At 30.6% G+C, this 24,028-nt stretch overlaps 1 protein-coding gene and 1 long non-coding RNA gene across 2 annotated transcripts in view; both read right to left on the bottom strand.

Moving 5' to 3' along the window:
* LOC123655571 overlaps positions 1 to 24,028 on the bottom strand; it is a 71,627-nt gene that overhangs the window by 11,264 nt on the left and 36,335 nt on the right. The window lies entirely within an intron of this gene.
* Positions 6,338 to 23,931, bottom strand: LOC123655588. Its single transcript, XR_006743427.1, has 4 exons — positions 23,921 to 23,931; positions 16,170 to 16,175; positions 10,294 to 10,303; positions 6,338 to 6,441 (listed from the first exon to the last, which is right to left on the bottom strand). It is a non-coding gene; the product is annotated as an uncharacterized LOC123655588 (long non-coding RNA).

Below are 24,028 nucleotides of genomic sequence, written 5' to 3'. Positions count from 1 at the left end.
GACTAACAATATGTTACACTACTGAACCACAATACAAATTAAAAAAGTTATCAGGTTTGTAGGATTTTTCAACTGTCGATAAAATTAAAGAACTGTGCAGGTTTTGTACTGTGTGGCTACGGTACTAAAGAATATAGCCACCCCCTCTCTTCCCGTGGGTGTCGTAAGAGGCGACTAAGGGATAACACAGTTCCACTACCACCTTGGAACTCAAAAAGCCGACCGGTGGCGGGATAACCATCCAACTGTTAGCTTTAAAATACACAGGCCGAAGACGGGCAGCAGCGTCTTCGTTGCGACAAAGTCAACCCTGCGGTCACCAACCCGTCTGCCCAACGTGGTGACTACGGGCAAAACACATGAGTTCACGTTATTTTTGGCGTAAACTTGTGGAGGCCTATGTCCAGCAGTGGATTGTATTGGTGTGAAGGTTTTTTAATTAGAAAAAGTGTGGATATCGATTATTGTGTTTTTGTTCTGAGTAAAGCCATATCTCAATCCAAAGACTCCAACATTTATTAAATGTTTTAATTTGTTTTTCTATTCTTTACAAACGAAAATCAGAACGACGTTTGACTATCTTACTCCTATAAATATGTTTATAATTTATCATACAGTTACAAAGATATAATAATGGAATGAAACCACATTTTATTATAACTGTCAATAAGAGCTTTGAAATGTTTCGCTACATTTTAAAAAGTTTATTTGTGAGATATTTTAGCATATTGATTATTGACACAAATACGATAATCACATCTTTCGCGGTTTCTGCGAACAAAAAACGGATGTCACTTTAGCTGTTTTGTATTCATTCACATTTGCATGTTCTTATACAATACTCTATCAATTTCGAAGAGAAATTTAATTTTTACATCTTTTAAGACATTTAAAAAGCTATAAATTAAGTCAACGAGTGAACAATTTCAAATAAAAATGTTCTCTTTGTGTAAAGCTAAATACTTATATAAAAATCAATGACGTATATATATATATATATATATATATATATATATATATATATATGTGTGTGTGTGTGTGTGTGTGTGTGTGATCTTTGATAGTTCCAGTAAAAAAAAATATTAATTTATTGAAAATAAAATTTTAACAGTTCATTTCCGCCGATATTTCTGATACGTACCTGCGCTATTAATACCATAATCCATTCGTAACGTCTAGCGTGTAGTCAGAATCACAAGTCTAAAATTAGACTATTTGTATGTATGTCAGGGGGCCGAGCGTGGACAGCCGCCCTAAAAGGGTCATCTGGCTGGACAACTGTCACAATTTAATGATCGTACAATAAATCAATTTACTGTCAATAAATCCTCGACTTTGATATCTATATTATGACTTAAGGAGATCAGGCAATTACTGAAGCATCAGGTTTGTAATAACTTCTTATCCTCATTATAGTCTTTATATATTCCATTTTAAATATATATATATATTTCTTTTTCATAGTCCTTTTTCTGCGATCCTACATGAGGGTTAATATACGTCGACAACTATCAAGGATTATGATTCACGAATCAGTTTTAACGTTTGCAATAAAGCTGTCATCATATCCTAACGACACAAAAGCACATTATTTCGCAGTGTTTCTCGGAACCAAAGAAAGGACGGTATATTTTACAAAGGTAAATAATTTAAGTAACCTACAACCTCGTACTTCCTCATAAATTCAGAAATATCACGACTGCTGTTTGCCAAATAAACATATTTAAATAAACTCACTCATGTTATTTTTATATTTAATATCTGGTTTTAAAAATGAATGTTTACAATGTTATTATTTCATAAGGAGCTTAATCTGTTAAAGTATAATATTTCCCGCTAAACTTTTTTACCATACGTAATATAGTTTTATTGGAATCATAAAACCCTTGTATGAAATGAACACTTAGCGGCTTTTTTTACGATTATGCAGTGTACTTTTCCGGCAGACTATCCTCTATAAGTATAAAAAGCAAATAAAACCATACACACATGTCATTTGTATTACATAAACTCACGTACACAAAGATCAAAATCGTATTAAGAAATGTATATATTTATACGGTAGCATAAATATTTAAAAATACATAAAAAAGAGAATAGGTAAAAAAACCACACATGATGTACTTTGTACATAAGCCCACTTGATTAGAACTGTTCAATTATATTAAATAAGTAATTAATTTTGTTGATCCTAGCGACTAACATGTACCAATACGTATCGTCAAAGCTGATTCATCTGGCGACTTACAGTCTAACATTTATTAGGATCACATCTTACAAGTACTTAATCATTTTTAGCGCCGGTGAAGCTTGATTTTGTCATACTGTGATTAACATCTTAAAATGTTTTTAGAAACAAATAGGTTTTATTTTAACTTGACATTTTTGATCCAGCGGGCTTAAGACAAAAACTTTAACAATTTCTCATACATCTCTCTTTACATTTTCTATGATCTTACCATGCGGCTTCTAAATAGGTAATATCGAAAACATTAACTAGCCGTATTCATATTTATCCTTAATATTAATTTGAATATAATGAGTATATTATACACACTAATACTACACGTATGTACTACTCAAGCGTACTTACTCTTTCTTGTGTGAGAGAAAAGAGTGAATGCGGAAGAAGTCTTAAAAGGACAGGTTGTAACAACACGGAAACTTGACAACAAGTTTGTCAACCTAATATTAGAAAAGCAAGAGAAAAGTTGTATTACCACATTTTCCATAAACGTTGATTTACAAATATTTATATATTATTATATCCATCATATAAATAAAAGATCCGAAATGCATTTGCGAAATAAATAAAGCATTAATGTGAATTTACACAAATAATATTTAAACTTGACCAGTTTTTTAATGTCATAGTAACAATGATAATAATCGTCAAAATGGCCTCGATAACGAATGGTCAGGTATTTTGTGCCCTCATGCCCTGGCAGACATCCAAAGTTATAAAATTCAGCAACGATAAACGAGCCAAATTATTTTAAATATGAATTGAGCTCTCGTAAATCTAAGACTAAGTCATCGCTTCTTTTTACATGTTATCAATATTAATCAATGATGTTAAATATATTAAAAGTAAATATATTATCAACTAGCTGTGCCCGCAACTTCGTCCGCATGGAATTTAACAAAAAAGTAGTAAAGTATTGTTCAATTCGCAGTTATAAAATAAATAAATTTCTAAAATAAACGTAGCCTAAATAACTCCTTTCTATGTCAGCTATCTGACAGGCAGACAAACCATTTTGGTATATACACCGTTTATACGTCCATATGCAATTAGCAAAAAGCAGTTATTTTAATATTACAAACAGACACTCCTATTTTATTTATTTGTATAGATAAATCGACACAAAATCAAAAAGTAAATATTCGTATACATACGTAAATATACGAGCTTCAAATGTTAACGACAAATCTTTCTACATTTTAATTATTTATTATATAATGCAAAGTTTTATTTCTCGTGTCGGAAAGTTTTAACACCAATGTGAACCAATAACTAACAATGGATTTAAGTGAATTAATTAATTCAAGATAAGCGCGCAAATCTACACAAACAAGTATTATCACTTTAAAAAAAAATCACAACAAATCGTAAAAGGCATGTAAATGTCTTCGATTAAATATACATATAAAAGTACTTTTATTTCTTTTCAAGTTGATGTTTAGTGGCATTGGCGAAAAACATCTATTTTCTTTTCCAGTTTTAAAGGGTTTTGGCCATAATCAGTGCTAGTTTCAGACTTCGGTTACTATTGAATAGGTCTAGTCATATATATAACTCACAACTAACTACTTGTTAATATTTTTAAGACTTATAATTTCTAGAAGTAAATATTTACATACAATGTACAGATGTCATTTTGTTAACATCTAAGATAAGCATTTTTCATTTACAAATGATGTTGAAACAATGAAGTAAACCTTCATTTGTAATTTGATAATATTTATAGTTTAACGACATGACATGACACCGAGTTGGCGCAACGGTTACAGCCATGGATTGTACCTGTTGCGCTGGCGGTTGCGGGTTCGATCCCCGCACATGACAAACATTTGTATTGGCCATACAGGTGTTTGCCATGGTCTGGGTGTTTGTGCAGTCCTTGTGGGGTCTCCCCACCGTGCCTCGGAGAGCACGTTAAGCCGTCGGTCCCGGTTGTTATCATGTACACCTGATAGCGATCGTTACTCATAGTAGGGAATATATCCGCCAACCCCCATTGGAGCAGCGTGGTGGATTAAGCTCTAATCCTTCTCCTACATGGGGAAAGAGGCCTATGCCCAGTAGTGGAATATTACAGGCTGAAGCGATTAACGACATATATCTTCAAAAAAGAATCAAGGTATCTGGACAAGGTCAAAGTCAAGTATAGAATAAAATACAATCATGGGGATCAACTATTGTATTCAACTCTTTCTGTCGCCAAGAAGTTTTTATACGTTTATAGAAATTAAAAAAAGATTGTTTCAAGCTCAATTAAATATCGCAAACAATAATCAAGGTATCTGGACAAGGTCAAAGTCAAGTATAGAATAAAATACAATCATGGGGAACAACTATCGTATTCAACTCTTTCTGTCGCCAAGAAGTTTTTATATGTTTAAAGAAATTAAAAAAAGATTGCTTCAAGCTTAAAACATGTTTTCATACTCGTTCGTATGAGTAGACTAGTTCAGTGCTGTGAAATAAAAGTGTTTCGAACTAAAGTTACGTTGATTTAATTTTCAAACTATTGCTTAAGTTACGACCATTGAGTCGAGATCGATTGACACATGTTTTATAGACCGTAAACGAAAGGATATTAATAATTCATTTTTAAGGTTGTTAATGAGTATTATGAGATATATTGCACTTTTTTCCGCAACATTTCATTGAATTTTCACAACAAGGAAAAGTTATAATACTTCATTTTGTTAAATATTAATAAGTAACTACTTTCAAAATAATTTCATAAAAAAAAAAGAAATTTGCCTATTAGTATTTTAATGACTTTTCAGTAAAATAACTCAGGTAGACTTTATAAATACTATTCACAACCTAATTTAACATGCGAAGTGAATTTAAATAACGTATTAAAATTCACCTTATTTTATTATTATTCATAAGAAACTTAAAATTGTAAAAGTAAAGAAATTAGAAACAACTATGACAACGGCCCCAATACAGTTTTTTTATGTGTATCTATCTTTTGAAGAAGATAATACAAATAGTTAATATCTGCTAAATATTTCAATTACTTAGTGACTCTGTATTTCATGCAAGATATTACCCAAGTATAAAAATACATTTTATATATTTTTTAAAGAGTAACTGCCTGGTGTTTCTTGCCTGTATTTCTCTGCAGAACTGGAGGGTAGCTTTTAAAAATGATTAAAATTTTGATTTATAAAATTACGATTTGAAGGTGCGTCTGAAGCCTATTTTTATAGAGATATTTTTGATTTTGAATTAATAAGAAAAATACGAAAAATAAAACCAAGTAAACTCTCTAAACAGATATTTGTAGCAGCGATCGGATGAAAAACTATTTTCCTTTCGCGAATAGACTTACTTTTTTGAACATTTATTTTATAATCTATACTTTATCTAACAAAAATATCAATAAAATTAGATAATTTTATTGATATTTTTGTTTGATTGTATGTACTTATGTATTGTAAGATATTAACGTTTCATTTTTAAAATTCTTTTCGTATCACATAAGCATATTTAGCAAACAATAAAGTGTTATTCTACGACTTACATCACGCATTATAAGTGACGCTGTAATAATAATCATTAACTAATTCGAAAATTAACAAAATTGAATGCGTATTAAATGACACTGGTCTTCAAAACATATAAAGATAAGCAATATTACACGTAAATGTTAAACCTTCTTAGATAAAGTTAGAATCATTTAAAAGATTCATTAATAAATTCATTAACGACGTAACGCTATGGGAAAGTAATAAAAACGATGAACGGCTAATTCTTGAGAAAGTTAATTGAATACACATGAAATGTTAAATAATTTAATGAATGCAAAGCAAATTGACATACCAGTTATCGCGTTGGATTTTAAAATCGAATCATCTTAATGTAACATCAACTTTTCTTTTCTCTCAACAAGCAATAATTCCGTAATAATTAATATTAACGTAATAAATGAAAGACACGAAATAATTCGTACAATTAGGGTCGGGTGCTAATTTAAAACCTTTTTAACCGACTTCAAAAAAGGAAGAGGTTACTTAATTCGACCGTATATATATTTAATGTACGTTCAGGAATAACTTCGTCGTTTATTAACCGATTTTGATAATTCTTTTTTTATTGGAAAAGGGATATCCAAAGGGTGGTACCATGTAAAGGAAGCCAGGATCTGTTGATGGAATCCCAGAGAAATCGAGGGGCAACCTTAAAAATCGTAGTGACGACTAGTGCGTTTGTTAATTTATTTCGTCTACTTACGTCTTATTACTTGTCGATATAATTGAAGTCGGTTTTTTTCGTTTGATAGCAAACACAATTATCTTACTAAGTTAATAAAGTTAATTATTTGAATACATTTTTAAGAAATAACAATCGCAATCGTAATATAGAGATAAAAATATAAAAGTAGGGTTTCCGGTAACCGGATTATATTATTGTTGAAATTGCCTAAATAATTAACGAAACGATAGCATATCTATATATACATACATATATAGGTTAACCTTAAAGCAATTAGTATACATAAACATTTCCTTATTGAATATTATATTCGTCTTTATTACACTATACGTGAAATAATTTGGGTAAGAAATTGTGTATAATCATGCAATTTTTATTTTTAATAAAGTTTAAAAAAAGCTGACCTCGTCCGTCCACAAACATTTGCGAAAAGTTGCGCTAACTCATATCACATAGTGTACATCCAATCACAAACACCACTTCACAAAATCCGTGTAACATTTTGCCAAGTGCCAATGTTGGCTCAAACTTTTGTCGAACGAGAACAACGCATATAAACGTATCAAGGGGCGTTTCGTGCGTGTGTCCAGACGCGCGTTTTATGTTAGACTGGCGTACTCTGTATATTCCGACCGCTCTGTTTTGTAGACTATCAAGCGGCAACAATAATATTATTATATGAATTATTTTGACAAAAGTTCATATTTTGAGTAATAACTTCTTAAACAATTATCATTAAATAATAATCTTAGGAATTAATAACACCGTCTAGACTAGAGTAGTAGACTGTACTATGACTGCGCGCTTAAAGAAACTCGCGAAAACACATTAATTAACTGCATACTACATTCATCGTCTCATTTTTAAGAAGACTCTTCAATGGTACAAAAGCCAAAAATAATTCTTTTTAAGACATCTCTTTAATAAAATGAAGGCTAAAATAATTTATTCTTAACAAACATATTTTATAAGTTTCTTTACATATTAAATACTATAAGATAGTTGCGGTTTCACTTGTCTTAACTTTTATACTTGACAGATAAGTTGATGTTGATGGTTACAGTTTCGTTTCTAACAGACGTATAATTTACATTTCCAGCCTATAAATTTCGTTGATAAATATAGTTATTTAATATAAGATAATTTCTCAAACCTATTAAAGACAAAAAAAATAATAATGGAATTCTAGTGTAAAATAATGTTTGCAAATGTTATATCTATATAATAAAGCTCTGCTAGTAATCCACAAAATTAAGACAGTCATAAGTAAATAATAAGAGAAATGTAAAAATAATTGTAATGCTAGCACGCATGTCGCATTTTTCCATTTGAACTGAATAGTTCAACGACCCATCGTGGAAAGTCGACTACGGATAAGAAAACTGAGTACTAATGCGTTTTTATATTAATGTGATACTCTTTGTTATTGACTTCCTATTTTAAATTATTTGTATCTTACTAAAAAATATTATGTTATTCATAGTCAAAATAAATTCGGATGTAGTTATGTACCTATGCATTCTTTGAAACTACGGTCAATCAAACTATTATTTAAATTTAAATAAAAACAAAACATTATTAATCTCGTTCTCCATTTCATTTTATAAAAATGTTAGTTTTTATAGAAAATTCATTTGCTACTTGTATACATTTAACACGTCTATAAAATTATAGATACCAATAACAAAAAGTAAATGTTTTAAATTATATTATCGTATTGGTAATTCAGTGTCTTAGTAATAAGTCACAAATTCATCTCCAACGGGCTCTATTATCTACTCTCATTGTTATTAACATGATGATTGATCTGGCCTGATTACTGTAATAATTTAAAACTCACTCTTTTATCAAATACTAATATAAAAAAAGAAATGAAATAAAATAACTGTCATACACTATTAATTGTACAATGCTCATGCAAAATTATTATCGGTATTGCAAAATAAGCACTTAATGCTACTTACATATTACAATTAGATATATATGTACATCAATAAATTTTCGTATCAAAGGAGTAATAAAGTTAATGGGCACGTTTACGCTACTAATTTGAATGCACATCAAAACCTAGACCGGATACAAACTGGACGTGTTCCCTTAAAGGTCGAACTTGTACGATCGACATCGCCAAGGACAAAAAATCATGAAAAATTTTCCATTCATATATGGGCTCTAGTGAATTGTAATAAGTATCAACACGTAAACTTCACATTGAATTCGTACTAGCATGTACATATTGCTCAACTGTACTTTACCAAAAAAACATTCTAAATATTTACCTTTTTTATGACAACGAGATAAAACATTTGAAAATAGTAATTAAAATAGGTGTAATATGAAGGTACTCGACACCGCTACGCTTAATCTAAGATCTAGGACAGCATCTTACACTTTCTTACAATAATCTTAAAATAAACGTTATGTATGTAACGAAAACCATAAAGTGTACTTAAATATACTTTATTTTATGGTAAATAATATGTCCTGACACAAACAATTTAACCGGAAGCTATTAGTGACGTTTAAAGAATGCATGTTAGTACTTTGACTAGTGTGCATCCGTCAGTTCCGTACGGATACACATATTAAAATCAGAGTCAAGATAATTTGGGCTTTATTTTGTAGTGTATAAAACATTAAATGGGATAACACATTATAATTGTTTTTAAGTGACAGTAACTAATTCATAGTGCAATAGAGGCAATGCATTTAGTAACAATATGCAAAAACATAGTGATTCTAGATAATATAAATGAGTCGAGTCTATGGTATCTGTTTCCTTTAGATGTTTAGAAAGTTGTATTTTGAATTAAAACACAAGGTTCAAACGATTTTAATCGATGTTGCCAAATAAAAAATTGATGAAAACCTTGAAATATTCTACGAGTCTAAAAAACACGCATAACAAAAGTTTTGCGAAACTTTGAGCATTTAGGATTCATTTAACTTATTTGTATGCAACTTATACATCTATCGTCATCTAATCATATTATTAGCTGCTCGTAAAATAATGAACAAATGAATATACAAGCCAAGATGATGCTAAAAGAACAGTATTAAGCAGTCTCGGTCCGCTGCTCTCGTCTAGCGCACATTGCATACATATGCATGGCATGGAAACCTGACTTTCTTCGCACTTAGAATGTTTATTAGAATTTCGCAGATCGAATCTTTTTTGTCCGCACGCACCCATGCGTTTATTGTTCTTCATTATGATAGTCACGTGCTCGGTAATGTCATTGAAATACGTATCTATTCACGCACGTCACAGTTTTGTTACGTAGGTGAATAAACTTATAATTATCGGACCCTAAAAGAGATACGTGACACCTGCATTACATGCCTTATCCTGGCCTGGTGTAGATACTAAGTTGAGCAAACGACGTGACAATTTTTTAAAATTTGACGCATATACAAAAAGTAGGTAAGTATTGTTTACTATATACATGTTTATATTGAAGTATAAAAATACATACATCGAACTACTTTACTTACTTTTTACTTACTCTTCGATGTTATAAAGTGGATTTTTTCATTTGCGATCAAACAACTATATCAAAGAGTTCTCAAGGTTCACTATTAAACTAATAAATATTCGTTACTCGTATCTACCGAGAAACCTTACCCAACATGTAGCATAGTAAATATTTAAAGAACCCTCACCTTTAAACATTGAAATAGAACAAACTAGTACATTTAAATAGATCAATGACTGACTCGCTAATACAGAAGTATCTATTAATAAACGTGATTCGTGCAGAAGAAACATTTAAAATGTAGGTGGTGTTCGCGAAAATAACCTTATCTTTATGCGTAGTAACGAAAGTTCCACTTACTTAAATTTAACTGACCGCAAGTATTTTTTCTAACATGAATTACAACATTGTTTCCAACTAAACCGTGACACACCGTACCAGTAGACAAACGTACCAGAAGACAGAATAAAGCGTGGCGAATAAAGCTTCAACTCTATTCCTAAAAACTAAAAAATAAACCCTTTGCCCAAAACCAATAAGGTTAGAAACTTTTAGTGACCACTATTACTATTGTAAAAAAAAAGTACATCAAATACGATAGTAAATCAGCGATCAAAACTATTGTAAAAGTTAATCAAAGCAAGCAGAAATTCAATGTAGAGACCAATTAAAGTTTTGAAATTTAGTGTTTCAATCTAAATATATATGTTTGATTGTTATACTAGCTGGGCCCCGCAGTTTCCCCCCCGTTGATTTGAGTAAAAAAATAGCCTTCATTCTTCTTTAAAGCAAACCAAACCTTCCTTTTTAAATAGTTTATTTTTAGTTTTGAATACCGGTAGAGCAAGCAATTACCTATACTCGTAAAATGATATGTAATTTATGTGGAGTAATTGTGAGTTTTTTTCTAAAAAAGAAGGCAAACATCTTAACCCTAGCATATTAATATATATGATACCAACATCTATAGCGTAACAAATTGTGTTGTTTATCAAATATTTACTGTTAATATTTTAACAAATATCGGGATAAATTTTGGCATCAAATTTCTGACTTTATAAGATTAAAAACTATTGAATTGAGACTATTGTATTGTAGTGGGCTCGGTTTTCCGCATTTAGACGCAAAGGTGGTCCATTATGCGTGAAAAGAGGGCTGACTAGTTCCAGAAGCTCAAAAGCCTCCTGGGGCGTTCACAGGCTTATTTCCATAAGGACGCTCCGAGAAGCCTGTGATGATTCCTTAAGGATGGTAAGGTGGATGGTATGAATTGAGACTATCTCAAACAATACTAAAATCTGTAGATTGCGGTAATAAGTACGTCGTAATAATTCAAATTTAAACACACAAATAAAGTCATAATCTAAAATAAAGTCATGCGATGGGTTTTTAATTTTTACTTTAATATTTTGTTAATTATTATAATTTTTTAATGATTTCTTATTTTAATTGTAATCTTATTTAGCAAGAAAATAATACAATAGAACTTAACAAATCTATGGTATCCGAGATACAAAGAAAAACGAAAACAATGGATCCTTTAAGAATAGAATGAAGGTAGAACCGATATGACGTTAGACGGTAGAACAATCGCTAAATCAGAAACTGCAATATTACACGCATTGCAAATACAACTACGAATACTACTACTATAATACTTTATACTGTTATTTTTGTACCGTTAAAAATTCTACTAGAGGCAACGACTAGCAAATTACAGTATGTATGAATATGTATTATTTCAATAATAATAGAATCCATAATCATATTAAACCAGTTTTAAATGTTTTAGGTACGCAATATTTATGACCAAAATATAGAGCTAATAAAATACCATAATTTAGCGTTTTATTTAATATTTTCCTACAGTAATATTACCATTATAACGTTAGTGTGTTTATTGATGTAACAGACTGTACAATTATGATTTTTAGGAAACTGATCGCTTTTTGTAAAACATTAAATACTGTAGAAGTATACTGTATAAGTTACGCTGCTTTACTTTAGTTTGGCGAATATACATTTCAGACTTTTTCCCAAGACATACCTATATATCTATACAATTTAAGAAAAATGGAGTGTCTGCTTGTAATATTAAAATAACCGAAATAATAAATTTTTACTAAATGCAATGTAACTTAGGCTACTTTTATTTTAGAAATTTATTTATTTTATAACTTTGCGAACTGAAAAATATATTTTTGTTAAATTCCACGCGGAGGACGTCGCGGGCACGGCAAGTGTTAAAATAAAATATAATTTATTTATAGTTAAATAAGATATATAAGAACATATGTAATAACATTTAACAATCACATCTTCGCGTAATGTATCTGTGAAGCGAATGATGTTGAAGAGCGTTCAACCGTTGACATACGAAAGTTCCTACCAAGATTAAAATCGTTTTGCATTTACTATCATTTCGCTTCTTAAATTGTACGAAATACGTGTAATAGCAAACGCCACAATCTTATGCGACAAATGTCTTTTTGATAGTAAATAATGTTACTTATATATATAGTAAATAATGTTACTATAATTATCTTAAGGATCTATTTATAAATAATATTTAACCAATAAAAACATTAGAATATAATAACTATATATAATAACTGAGGGCACTGCAGGAACTTCCTGCTTAAAATATGGAGCAGCCCGACTGGGGTAGTATCTCGACCTTGCAGAAGATCACAGCTAAATAATTCTGCTTTCAAACAGTATTGTGTTCCTGTTGGTGAGTAAGGTGACTAGAGCTCCTGGGGGGGATTGGGGATTGGGTCAGCAACGCGCTTGCAATGCTTCTGGTGTTCCAGGCGTCTATAAGCTACGATAATTTTTTACCATTGGGTGAGCCGTACGCTTGTTTGCCGAACTAGTGATATAAAAATAAAAAAAATAAAACAGTAACTCAATTAAAGCAATATTTTATTCTTTAATTCAAAAGACACGTTAGTGAAACTTTAGATACAATTTAGCTAAAACAAAAGCAATTACGATTTTTTTATCGCTCCACTTCGTTAACGTATCCCATAAAATAAAGAATGTTACCAATAGACTAGGCAAATATAGTAGTTAATTGGTTTCGTAATGTGTTGAAATTTTCCGCCTGAATTAACATGAATTTTGAATAACATACTTAAAAATCGTTTGGTTTACCACTGATTCAGTAGTACTATAAAAACGCATTTTTATTGATATTGCTCGCACTAATATAACATGTTACTTAATAAGAACATTAACATTACAAAATGGAATTGTAAATTATTATGAAATATTGGATTTTTTATCGTTTCAAGTAATATTTTCGTGTTTATTAGGCAGTGTATAAACATGCACAGTATTTTAGAATGGACGCACGTTCTCGGACGGATGTATACGGATACCTAGCAGAAATGCTCTGATTTACTCCATAATTCAAATGTAATTTCAATTGAAGGCTTCGATAACTCAAAACGTTGAAATGGATACTATACCAAACGTAAACATTACTCGTGCTACTAAATATTTAAGCTTTCAACTGTAGGAAAACAAACTTAAAATTGTAGAGTTTATGATTCTATATATTTTTTGTCATTTGTACTTGCAAACATATATTTGTATAATACATGTATGTTCCGAAGATAAAATGGTTTCATCGTGTACTGTGAAGACACTGTATAAAAAAGGAAGAAATACTTGTTTCCGATACAAAAACCTCGGCACTTCCTCGCGGGTTTGCTTCTCAGAACTAATGAAAGGTACGTAAATAGTTACCGGGGTGGACGGAACCGCGCGTCGACGCCAAAACACTGTGACGAACCAGTGATTGATCGTAGTGACATTGAAAGACTCACTGGCAACTGCATAAATGCTGTACTTGGGTTTTTGTTTTATAATTATCATTACTATCTTTTAAAATGATGTAATTATTTCGACAGGTTATATAACTTTTATAAAATTATAAATCAAATTAAATCTCACTTAAATTGAAATTACTCTCGGAGTTTATAGCATTTGTTAATAATATTTATTACTTATTTATTTATTTATTTATTTTGGGAAGAACAACAGCTGAGAAATACAATGTACAAAATTATATAGAAATAAAAAGCTGCCAATAGTTCCCCACTGGTAGTCACAGAATTTATTTTATTTATTATATAGAAAAGACAAGGTATCTATTTGTGTGTTAGTCTATCTACAAAATTTTTTCGTTTTATTTTTGTATTTTTATGTAATATTTAGCAGCAGCAATTAATTAATTAATTTATCTTTAAGTTTACACTTTAACGGTAGTCGCAGTAATTCAGCGCGAGTAAAACTACGGCATACATCTAGTTCTAATATAAATCAGTACAGTATGGTACGTTTTATGCACACATAAATAAAAATCGAAACAAATAAAACGGTTTTACTGCCTCTATTACTCATTTAATAAAACACCGAATGGTAGCACTTTATATCCCAAAACGGTAGCCTAAGAAATAAACGATTGTACAGTTGCCCGTAACTCTATTCTTAACCGATTTGTCATATAGTGGGGTGCGCCTTGATACCATTGAATTTCTAACTTGTTTAGGTAATTACTTTAATTTATTTGCGTTCAGTGCTTTGCACTCGTGGCGTAGAAATTAAACGTAAACTATAAATTTCACTTAATAGTTAACAAAACTATCGGTGAGTTTTTCCATTTAAATATTTACAAACTAGAATAAATAACAATAGTTTATTTAATTTAGAAAAAAGCTACAAAGATTTTATTTTTTATTTCAACGGTAAAATTCTACATTATGGGGCATATTGTTTATGATCCCATTTGCTATACTTTTACATTACGAAACAAAAGAGTTTCGTGTAACTATCACTTGTGGATGTGTTACGCCATTCTTCGAATGCACTCGCCACCGCGCACCAGTCGAGTGGCGGCATACGAGCATTCAAATACAATTTTTATTATGCAGTAAGCCGATGTGTCTCTTGCATTGATAACTTACTAGCTTCCACCAGCGACTTCGTCCACGTGGGATAGGAACAATTCTGTCATACATGATTTTTGCGAAGCTTTTACTGTTTACACAGCGCACACAGCGGAAGCACTCAAAAGAAAAAGAAAAAACGATTTTGGAACATTCTTCATTGGTGTTCTCTCTCCTGTTGGTCTTAATGGGATGATATATAGTCATATGACCTACAGCCTTGCTCAATAAATGGGCTACCTAACATTGAAAGAATTTTTCAAATCGGACCAGTAGTTCCCGAGATTAGCGCGTTGTAAGCAAGCAAACAAACAAACTCTTCAGCTTTATAATATTAATATAGTATAAAAAATGCAACTAACATTATAAAACAATCAAACTTGTTTGTTTAAATATATCAATATTAGTGGCGGCAAAAATCGTTTCCACTAAAAATGTATCATAAGAATTTAACTATTAAAACTATTTTCCATTCATATATATATATATATATATATATATATATATAGCTATATGGTAGAGCTATATGGTGTTCGTAGGCGATTCTCATTTTTATACACCGACCATTAAAACCGTACATGATGTTATAAAGCTTACTTTTTGCTTTAACTTTCTAGTTAAAAAATTAAACACTACTTATAAGTTTATTTATTACATTGAATGAAGAATGAACACGAAGAAACAATAAAATAAATTTTTTCTTCCCTTTTTAATAGGTATGTAGATTCTATCAATTAATCACTTTTATTAGTTAAGAGACAGCATAACAATTATTGCCAATACTTTCAATTGATGAATGAAACATATTTCATCAATACACATACAAACAAAACCTTTATTATTCAGCGCCTACATACGTTTTATATTCAAAATACGAGATAGCTTACGTGTATTAGTTTGTGTAATACTGTAATTATGCAACATGCTTATTTATCGTCTCGATTCCATCCGGATAATAACCGGTTATTCTACCGCCATTAACTTTTTATTTGAATAAATTAATAATTAAGAAATTAGCACGCCTAGTTCTACCTTAATTACCGAGATAATTTTTTCGGTTTTTTTTTTGTATAAATTTATATGCATCCGATACATTTGTATATGAGGTACATGGTTTCATAACTTGTGCAACATTATTTGTCTACGCTCATAATTTTATATAATCAATATAAAAAATAAAAAAAAAATTAGGTGCAAACCGTTATACATTATCGCTTTTAATGTATTTGTATAACTACGAATGACGTAAAATGTGTTTTAAGTTTATTTTCAAATAAAAACTCATTTCTTCTACGTAAGCCTTGGAAAATAAACAATTTATAAATTGAAAATAAAATATTTAGATAAGGGTTATGTTCCTTGTGCAAAAATATCCTTATCTGAGAGTTATTCACATCGTATAATACTCCACTAATGGCTTTTCGCCACTTGAAAACTAGCCAGAAAAGATAAAACGTGCATCTGGTTACTCTTGAGTATTCGGATTGATGTATTACTACACTTTAATGCCTTTAGTGCCAAAAATGAACTACACGATTACATCCTGTACCTTATATCCTACTTGACTTATGCCCACGATTTTTCGCGCAAACTAATAGAAAACCAAATCAGGATTTATGTCTATAGCTCTAAAATTCTACATGTAATTCGAAAATTTAAAAAAGGATACACAAATTTTTCATTTAATAATAATATAATAATTGAGATAACAATTGAGGATATGTTAGACCATAGGTTCCCAACGGGGGCGGTACCGCCAGCCAGCTAGTGGGCGCTGGAGCTTTTCGTGGGGGGCGGTAGCCTGTCCAAAGGCAACATTAAAACGTTTAAATAAGAATTAAACAATAAATACTCAATTAAAATAGTTAGTTTATTGATATAAACTAATTGATTCGGTTTAGGATTGTCGGTAACAAGTCTATGCAAGTTGGTAAACACAGTCGTGATTTGCACAATCAAGTATGTTTCGACAAAAATACCGGAACTTGTAACAACCTATTTGCAGGGCAAATGCAATTGTTGCGTTCTCGAAATCAAACCTTTAAAAGGAATAGCTTTTCTTATATCTTATTGTTTTTGTGTGCTTTACCAGCGATCTACTATACTCACACGTGACTAATAAAGGTTTTGATTAATCGTCTTGTTTTTGCCTTTTTACAGTGCCCCAGTGAGGGTGCTCAGACTTTGATTATTGCATTTGTTGGTTAAGTTACAATTTTATTCATAACACTTTGGATGGTCTTTGTCTAAGCTTTTTTTATTATAACATGTTTTAATATTTTTAAATCGTTTTCTAATATTACGCGAATTTCGGTCATTATAATTAAACAACTTTTTCGGATTTGATCGCAGTTTATTCAGTTTTTTTTTTTACATTTTTAGTTGCTGTAAAGTATCCGAAACTTCGGGCATCTAAAAAACGTAGTAAACCGAGATGAAACCCGAAAAAGTTGTTTCATTGTAATTTTTAAATCGACTACGAGCAGCACGGTTACAGAGAGAGAAAGGGAGAATTAATTTTTAATTAGTGATTATTAACTTCACTGTTTTGACTCTTATGTTGGGGGGGGGGGCGTAGGATTTTTTTTTTTTGTTAAAGGTACGGAAGTTCATAAAAGATTGTGAGCCTATATGTTTGACAGTAAACGTATGATACTCAAAATAATCTTCATTTTATTTACATATCAATTGTTTTACATTTTTACATATACATTACATAAAAATAGGTTTATTATTTATTATTGTTGTTAACATTACGCCTAGTGAACATTGACATAACCCATAAAATAAATAATATTAATTTTATAAGACAACAGAAAATAGTAACTGATAGACAATTAGCAAATAATTTTATACCTAAAACAATTACCTGCCAAGCGTGTGAGTAGATTGCGCAAGTGATCGTAAACTATTAGCATCTTCAGACTTGAAAATCTAGGTGATGTTGACCTCTCTTACCTAACTCAGCCACACCTTGTTGTGGGCCTAATGTTGCAATGCTTGACATTTACGAGATCATATATAATTGACAGTTCCTGCAATTACTGTTATTAAGGAAAACTAAAAAGGTAAAACCGTGCGTATGGCGTGAAAAGATATTATGTGAATTTTGTAGACTATTATTTACCTTCGATCTGCGAGATGATTTCGAGTACCTGCCAATTCAACTGTTGCTACATGTTTCACTACCAAAACAAACTTTAATGATCTAGCATATATTAGGAATATATACACCTATACCTACTGTTACTTATAGTTAGAAAAAAAATTATATCTTAATATATATGAATAAATAAATAATAATAATAAATAAACGCTTTACTCTCAACGGCCCCAGTAGGATTTTTCCTGTATCGGGGTTACGGAAACACACAACGCTTTCAAGCAGTATCGTGTTCCTGTTGATGAGTAAGGTCACCAGAGCTCCTGGGGGGGGGGATTGGGGATTGGGTCGGCAACGCGCTTGCGATGCTTCTGGTGTTGCAGGCGTCTATAAGCTACGGTAATCTCTTACCATCAGGTGAGCCGTACGCTTGTTTGTCGAACTAGTGATATAAAAAAAAACACAAGCACACACGCACAGACCATGTAAAACATCTATATGGCCAATGTCTGTCATAAGCGGAGGTCAAACTCGCGATTTCAAGCGCAAATGAGCACTGTCTTTATGACGACGTCATAATGAGAAACATGATTGACTAATTTCACCAATAAACTTTTATGTAAAAGTAGTTTTTTAACTGATTATCTCCGAAACATGATAAAAATGTTTTCATTTCGAATTTCTAACTAAAAAACAACGTGCTAAAAATATTTAATACCCTATGAAAAATTGCAAGTTATGAGAGTATAAGAAAAAGTAAGGAGAGAAATTTTCAATGACGGCACAACTTGAGAGTGAGACTATGTCATGTTGAGTCAGTCTTCTTTAAATACATAACATATTTTCTATTAACAAACACAAAATTAAAATAAACATTGTTTTAAAATACATATATTCCAAATCTTTAAACACATAAGAATATTATGAATACGATTCTATTCATTTTCTTGTCACGTGTAATGAATTGTATTACGATTATTTAGGGAACCTTTTGAAGATGAAAAAATATTGTAAGACGAGACACGAAAATATGCATTTAATTGGTGTGGCAAGAGTAGGAGGAAGGACAGCATTTAACCGTGTATTTGAACAAAGTTCACGCTGCTTTTAGAAAAAGCTCGACATACCCACACATCTCATAAGGACATTTTTAATTTGTTACGCATAATTTAAATTTAACTTTTACGTATTTAAGTAATTAAGATCAAACTTTCAGATACTTTACCAGTTATATCGACATTTTTATAGCTTTTTGGTTATTCCACTTAACTACTATAACTAATATATAATAACTAATGTACTGTTTTAAGCTAATGCGATCTAATAATCTTTACATATTTAAATTTATACGTTTATTGTCTTATTGAGATCCCTATATTTCGGCAACGTTTCAATCGCCATGGTCACGGGGAGACACATAAGCTAATTTATGGATCTAATTGTCTGATTATAAAAGTATGTTTGTGTTAGAATGTATATCTATACATCTATACAAATGAATAAAATTGGAGTGTCTGTGTGTAATATTAAAATAACCGCTTTTTACTAAATGCATATATGTATGTATGTATACACGGTACATGTACCAAAATATATTTTTTACAATTTTTGTCTGACTGTCTGTTTTTTCCGACTAATCTCTGAAACATCTGGACCAATTTTGACGGGACTTTTACTGGCAGATAGCTTATGTAGTAAGGAGTAACTTAGGCTACTTTTATTTTAGAAAATTATTTATTTTATAACTCTGCAAACTGAAGGATAACTTTTTCGTTAAATTCCACGCGGACGACGTTGCGGGCACAGCTAGTATATGATAATTTTAAAAATCTATAAAGTATCACACTACAGTAAAAAGAATGAAACAGTAAGTTGATATTTTATAAAACAACGTGACAATTATCAAAACTTTTGGTCGTATATATTTAAAAACAATAATAGATTTTTTCAAATTCTTGGAACAATTATAAGGTGAGGAAGTAATAAATAAGGCGTGGGAGTGCCTGGCGATTGAATTCCTGGAGGTGGGCTTTGAACGTTAATAGAGGAAGAGATCTGACGACGCGATGACATCAGATGGAACTAAATAATTATAATTGAGTTACTATTGCTAGTCGGAAATTAATAGCATTTAAAATAACGGAATCTAAATAACGGAAGAAAGCTTTAAATTTAGATATAAGTAAAATTTATTATGACAAAAACTAAATTAGTTTTGATGAACGGGTTTGATATAATGTATAAATCAATGATGTTATGCAATTTAAAAGGTATAAAATTCAAGATCGAATTCAGCTTTTACAAGCTAATATTTCTTGTATCAATTCATTTACACAAAACACAACTACTTCTATATGTTCTATTTACCGGTTGTGATAAAAGCAATTATATTTTAACAATCTCAGGTAAAAAAGAAAAAAAGAAAAAATAAATAACGAAACAAATTTAAATGTTGTCTTAATCTATACATAGTAATATTGTAAAGAGTAACTATTTGAATTTTCATTTGCTTCTAATGGATAAACTCAAAAACAATCATAAAACAATAGACATTATCACTAAGAAACAAAGACATATAATGGGTGAAAAAGAAACAGCCAAAATTGTATAATGGACACGAGCAAAGTCGCGAGCGGAAAGCTAATTTTATATAATTTCATCACACATCCTACGCACTTTTTTCGCAAACTTTACGAATATTTATTGATGAACTAAAAAAAGCCTCGGGTGTTGTATTAAAAATATGAAACCACTTCTGCTAAATGCAATTACAACCCACACTGGCAAAACAACACACTTTCTTCTATTGAAAGAAACATCCACCCACGAGAGTATTGACACGGCTCGTACCGGTTTCAAAATCTACTGATTTCCGAGTTTTGGTAACTTACGTAACTGTTTCAGTGTTATGCGTCCGTTATGCTACCATAGTCACGTCATATGTCAAGACTTTTATATGTGAACACGCTAACTGTTCCGTTTAATTTCCTTGGTAGTGGCAAGTTTGGCGCAATAAATAGCCTATAAAGTTTTAAGTTAAATTTGTTATTTTTTTAATAGATATTAAAAATAATGCCTAAAAAATATAAACTATCTTACTTTAAGAATCATTTACTGATCCTCTGTTGATTTTAGACACTATTAATTCCCTTTAAAAATATGATATTCTTTTGAGCTTATTTTTTATATTAAACGTCATGTTATATCATTTATAACATGTTATGAATGGAAGTTATACTTTTATGTACGTAAAATCTTACAAATAAAAATATTACATAAACAAATAATATGATAAATAACGATGTAAAAACTTCTTCAAACTGTGAAATGTGAATAATAATAATCATTATCATAATTTTTATAAAACGTATTTTTAAACTTTCACGATAATAGCAAATTTTATTGTCAATCCGTCTGAACGTAAACGATTGGGCTATTAAAAAGAAATCGAATCGAAAACGATGAATCGTGAACACTACACTGTTAAAATGCGGAAACGTTTAAGATACATTGGCATGTCTTTAGTTACACTACAGCAATATAAGTATTATGACGTATCTCTATTACATATAAGTTTTTTTTTAAGTATTAAATAACAGAAAAATATTTCTTCAAAGATGTGTGATAATAGTTGCCATAGTTGTGTAATTGCAATATACTTATATTATCGCAGTAAGATGATTTAATTAGCAAATAATTAATGAGGCCTGTTATTGTAAAACATTCGTTGCATACAAAGTATTGTCTAGATTTTTTCACATTATGTTATTATTTTATATTGCAATAAAAACTGGGCTAAAAATGTTTCAATCGGGGTCGTGAACATCATAAATAATATTAGGTTTTTGATGATTACAATAATAAAAGTTAACATTGAGCTTAATAATTGCACTACAGCATATATTTAGATTAAAGAACACTTACTAAGTCATGATTTTCATCTCCATATTATAAAAAAATATAAAAATAAATACATTTACTAAATGCAAAACTATAAAAACATGTTTAGATTATTCTTAACTCTGCATTTACTACTAAACCATAATAATATGGAGCAATAAAAGGAGAACAAAAAGAAGAAATCGGAAAATCGATTAGAGGTAGTGCCACCCACAGTGCTCAGTAGTTTATAAAATGGCAATGCGTTTCCGTTGTGTGACGGACACTTTGATGCATTAACGTCCCTGGAAGCTATACGCGCAAATGAGAGTACATTAAATATTACTGAATTAGCTTACGCATTACTACACTGATCTGTTCATACCTATAGGCACCAATAGCAATAAGCACTTACAAGTATATACAGTCTGCCACAAAGCTACGTTTGTAATCGTCTTCGAATAAGTACATTTTTAGTAACTTTACTATTTTATATGCAAATGTCTCAAATTTGGAATAAATATCAAGGTTGTTCGATTTCTAGCTACGTTCCTTCAAATGGTGAGTTCTGTAAGTGTAACAATTTACGTTCCTCGTAAAAAGAAACCCTATCTCATTTTTAATTTTGACTTTGTTTAAATAGACGAATTACTTTGATAGACTCGTTTAGCATAATACCTTTCGTGAGCGCGTACGCAAGGCTATAAACAATCAAAAACATTCGAAGAGAAAAAGAATTCGTTTCCATATGCGGTTCTATAGTTGTATAAGGCAGTTATTATTATTATTTCATTTTATCGATACTTTTTAGGGCTAAGAAAAATAGTATTAAACGGTTATTCAGAAATAAGTTGCCAGAGTAGATATAGTAAAATTTTATCGGGGGCAGGAGTTTTTTTTACGTGGAACGTGTTCTATAAAAACTATAAAACCCCCATTTATAGGAAAGCAGTTAGGGGTCGAACACTGTATATAGGCTTTATTTTAATGTTTTAAAATTAAATTAGATTGCAATTATTATTAAAAGAACAATTACTTAAAAACAAGAAGACGCATAAATTTTAAATAAAAATGTTTTAATGCTATATAGTGGGTCTGTTATTTTTAGGTTGAAGGATAATCTGATTCTCACTATCCCACACTCAGCCTTTTAAACGTAAAAACAATGGCAAGTTGCGAATAATGGAGCGATTGCGACATTATCTACTCAAGTACTGGGAAAATAATGTTAAAGTTTTGTGCAATTTATATGGCGTATACATACTAATATTTATTCACATTATTTTATACAATTAGCGAAGTAACGTTTTTAGCCTTACTGTAAAATTTAACGATTTTACGTTAATTTAAAGAAAATAATCATAATATTATTTAGATGAATTTGTTATTTATAAAATGTAAAGGAATTTACTGAACTGGAGAAAACAGTTTTTTTATCTTTTAGCGAATATCATATTATCATCTTCTTAATACTATTTTTTGACATAACTTCAAATATATATTATTTTATTATATTGTTAAGATTATTTTTGTTTTAATATACTAATTATTAATTATACCATACCTTTCAATCGATATCCTATCAACGTGCCCCATTGGTTTTTTAAGTCTTCAAATTCTGTTCGTATATTAAGTTCACTTGAAAAGATCTTTTGCTGACCGAGCAAATTTTTGCGGTTACTTTTGTCAGGTTGAAAAAACGAAACAAATTTTTGAAGCGGGCTCATTTTGTCAAAACTTCGCGAACGCTCTAAATATTTTTTGCACAGTTTTACCGGCGAATCGAGAGTCTAACGGTGGTCGGCAACGAGCATATCACAGTTGGATTAATTTTAAGCTGAAAGTTGAATAACCCGACACCTTGCTTAATCGTTATTTAAAACTCGATTAGATTTTACATCTTTAAAGACACTTGTAAACGAATCACGTCAATCATGTGTGCGAGTGGGGAGTCGGAGACGATTTTTTTTTGTGTTAGCTGTTCGACCGCTCGCGCTACAGTGTCGCTTGCCCTCATCTATCGTGCACTTTCTTCGGGCTGTCAAGAAACTTTCATTAAGTTACGCTCACCCTCTATATAACACAATAATTGCGGAGATCCTACCACCACCGAGAACTGATGAAAAATAACAAATATTTTTTAGCAAAAATTATTACA

Source organism: Melitaea cinxia, chromosome 8, assembly GCF_905220565.1.
Source record: "Melitaea cinxia chromosome 8, ilMelCinx1.1, whole genome shotgun sequence".
NCBI classification, from domain to species: Eukaryota; Metazoa; Arthropoda; class Insecta; order Lepidoptera; family Nymphalidae; genus Melitaea; species Melitaea cinxia.
Note: the sequence above shows the minus strand (reverse complement) of the source record. Positions and strands in the feature narration are given on the sequence as shown.